We start from the raw sequence: 4275 nt of genomic DNA, 5'->3' as shown, positions 1-4275 counted from the left end.
GATACTCTTGAAGTAATGTAGACTAATAGAGTAGAGAAGAAATGAGTAGAGAGTAGAATACTTAAGCGAAACACGAAGGACATCAAGCAATATTATTATCAGAACCTATAGCGCTTTGACACAGTGTGATTGCTTGCGATGACTTTGATCTTACAGGTCGAACACACTGACACTTATAACTCTTGGTCTAGACTATACGCAGAGTATACGTAGAGTAAAGAGACTTTATGGATCCCAAAGGAAATTAAGGAATAGGCTGTTGTTAGTGGACTCTACATATGACATACATAATATACAGTACATGCCCAGTGTGACTGCTTTGCGTTGCCTTTGATTCCCACTGAAAAGGCAGCCTGGAAGGCTACATGGTCTTAGCAGCTTAATTCATCATGTCTGTCCCGGACTCCCCTGGTAGCCTAAGAAGTCCAACTTAATATTAACTCGACCACGCAGCCAGAGGTTGGTTTGAAGCAGGGGGTGTGTGAATCTGTGAATGGGTCTTGTGTTTGGGTAAGGGATTTGTGGGGAATAACATCTTTTCGGGGGGCTTTGAATGGGAGATATATGATTGCTGTCAGTGTGCCAGGGGGAAAATATTGGTCTGCAGCAGGGCTGTAATAGCCGGCTTTGCTGGATGTAATACATCAAGCTGAGTTTGGATTAACGGCAAAACCGAGTGGACGGACGTGAACAGCGACTTCAGGGTCTTTTATAAATAAACATCCGCCACACTTTGTGGCATAAGCACACTTATACGCACACTGTACATGGATCCACCACAGATCAGTGGTGTCATCAAAGCAAGAAATTACAAGTCGTACCTACAAGGAAAATAATAGGCTGTCATAGACAGAATGTCACTGTGAACTTTAAAAAATAAATAAACCGAAAAAACGACCGCACGCAGTACAGTGCACTCTGTGAGGTTGCGGAACAACAGTCTTGTCCTTATCTGAAGTGAGTCAGTGTAGTAGCTGGTTTCAAAAGGCACCCGTGCAGGACCCAGCGCTGTGGTCATTGGCGCTGAATCAGGGCCGTTTCAAGGTATTTGGGGGCCCTAGGCAAAGAGAGACTTGGGGCCCTTCTCCTTCTTTTATGACTATTGGGGAAGGTTCCCCTCAAGAGAGAGATTTTGATGGCAGAATCATTGCACTTTTCGGTCATTGAATTTAGGGAGGTTTTGCCTCACTCACAAAGTTGTCATTGCTGTCATTTGAATACAAGTAGCCTACATAACCAGTCCTTACCATGGGGCCCCCTTTTCACATTGGGGCTCTAGGCAATTGCCTAGTTTGCCTGCCTGGTTGTGACAGGTCTGGCGCTGATATGACCCCAGACAACATGGCAGCATGTTAATTGAAACTTAAATATTTAGAGAGCCAAAAGGTTTCTGCTGAATCAATGTAGGTGGCTTTCATGTCGGCAAAACAACAAAAAAATAATCACTAAGAGCTATCATGATATCAAAGCACAAATGACCTCGATGTCCTGAGGCAACACAGGAGAGGGCAAATTCTTAAACTGGCATGTCAGTACCTACTATTGACACAAGGGCAAGTGTGCTGTACACTGCAGGTCAAAAGTTGTAGGACACCAGCCCCCCACCACACACTTTACTGAGAATGCAGGTGATTCAGTTTCAATTTACAGTATTTCTCAATTGGTTTTGTACATTTCTCACAACAGAATAATCATTCTCAGAACTTCTTGTTCAATTGTGACTTCCTGCTATTATCTGTGCACATGGTAAAATACGTTTCTCATAGTTTTCAGCATTTAGCAAATGCTTTCATCACCGTGCAGATGGTTGTGTACAATTCTCAGCTTTTTCGTACATTATCAATTGCTTTTGTCATATCACTCAAAAAGCAAATTTATTTTGCTTTACAGTTCTAGATTTTTTTTCACATGGGCTTGCAAGACAAGTAAAAAGGGATGGTAGAGGGCACATTTTGACACCTAAACCAGAGTTTGCTATTTTTCCTATTTTGCAGTGAGAAAACCTGTCAATAAATAGTCATAGTCTAAATGTATATCTAGGACAATCTTATCTGATCAATGTAATATAAAGTCGAATTTACAACATTTCCCATCCAATCTAAACAACATTTTGCTTCAGAAAAGATCATCAAGAGTGTACTATTCAATTGACAACATGACAAAGCGATTTGACTAGCTTGTCCATACACGGACCACACTATGACACAATGACTAACCATTCTCCTGGCACTGATACGTTCATTGAAAACTTGGGTTTTGAGCAAGAGACTCGGTTTTGTAGGTCATCCACGGTGTTTTGCCATTTGTTAAAGCTGTTTTGAGAATGAATATTGTGTTTTGCAAATTGCGAGAGAGATTCGAGAAATGTACAAAACTAATTGAGAAATACTGTAAAAACCACTACTGTTTAGATATGTGCACTTTTGTTGTTTAGTCAGACCCCCTGTACACTAACACAAAGGTGGTGGGCATACTTTCTATACAGTTTTATAGAATTGTTTGTGCCCTTTTGTTATTTTCTATTCAGACCCTCTTTCCAACAATTAAAAAAATAGGGCTGAAAGGACAGTGGAGAAGAGACAGGAAATTAGAGGGGAGAGAGAGATGGGGAAGTATCGGCAAATGACCTAGGCTGGAATTGAACCCAGGTCGCAGGCGTAGTAACCCAGTGCCCTACTGTTAGGCCACAGCAAGACCCTCTTTCCAACACTTGAACAATGGCCATGTTCAGATTTCTACTCCTGAACAATGGTGTTTACTCCTGTTGTAGAAGATGCAACTGTGTACTCTGTTTTTTGGATTTTGAAGCACCAGAGGCTGCAGTTTGCGAACACATTGTTTAATTAGTCATTTCACTACCCCACTGTGCTCTGTCTGCGCAGTGTTACAGTGTGCTGCCCGTCCCTCATATTTGCTGCAGAGAAACTATTTCATGCATGCATGAGTCCCATCTCTGTTTTTTGAAGAAAAAAAAAAGCACACAACCACAAGGGGAGCTTGAAATTATGTAGCTTGTATATCTGAATGAATAAGAAAAAAGAAGAAGAAGGAGAAGAGAAAAAAACAGGCGGTTATGAAAAGCCTAGAGGGGGAACTAAACTGAGTTACATTTCCCATTGAAGCTGCTGTGCTGTAAAACGCTTTTTATACTATTTTCATGTCAGAATCACATTATTCAGAACTCATCAGAGCACACCTAATGAAAGGTAAATGAGAAGCACTTATGGAATATATATGAGGGTCTTTTCCTGCAATACAGAGCATATAATGAAAATGCATGGCACATAATGAACCAACCTTTATCTTGCATGAAAGTGAACAATCAAGCAGAATAAACTTTCTGTGGATTTCTTCTCCAAGGTGTGACATTCTCAGACAGCCTCACTCGTGTCCAGTGTTGCCAGATTGGGCTGTTTCCCGCCCAATTGGGCTGCTTAGGAGTGATTCTCTAATTCGCCTACACTTTTAAGTCCGTGGATTTTATTTGGCAATTCCACTAACTATTAACTGCATCCAATGATGTTTTGGACATTAGAAAACATTTATCTTTCATATAATACAGAAAGTGTAGACATAGCATTATTTCCCTCAGCAAGAATGAATATTTAATACTGGTTTTGGGCGTTTTCATGCCGTCCTGTTTTCCAAATGTCAGATTCAGTCTTCATATTAGCATGTAAAGAAACTTGTTTTGCCCAAGACGATTGCAAATGTTGATTCACAGTAATCATCACAATATGACAAAACTGTCAGAAAGACCACTGTCCTTTCCATTATACATGAAATTTGCCATTTTGTGTTTGTCCACGAAAACTGTGTTAACGGTGTCACGGTCTGAAACCTCCTCCATAAATCAGTAATGGTTTGGTCTTAGGCCATACGAATAACATCACGTGATGTCATAACCTCTTTGGCAGGATACGGGAAGACTTTTTGGTAAATATTGAGCTCCATCCTTCCATAATTTAATCCATTCTTTTTCATGTTCTCATAGCGGGAAAATTGCCTGTCAACGGTGTTATCAACATATTCATAAGAATCTGAATTAGAAATCACATGTAGAAAAACACAGATAAAGCATACAGATACATGAATTGATTAAGGTGTTGTGGTGGAACTTCTGAGGTCCTCAGTTAGCACAACACCATAAAAATGGCTGAAATGTCAACGGTGTTACCGTCAATGGTGTTACAATTAAGTATGACAGTCAGGGTTGCCAGATGAGGCTGATGATTTCCAGCCCAAAAAGTGATCAAAATCCGCCCTAAAAACCCG

The sequence above is a fragment of the Engraulis encrasicolus genome, chromosome 9 (genome assembly GCF_034702125.1).
Source record: "Engraulis encrasicolus isolate BLACKSEA-1 chromosome 9, IST_EnEncr_1.0, whole genome shotgun sequence".
NCBI classification, from domain to species: Eukaryota; Metazoa; Chordata; class Actinopteri; order Clupeiformes; family Engraulidae; genus Engraulis; species Engraulis encrasicolus.
Note: the sequence above shows the minus strand (reverse complement) of the source record.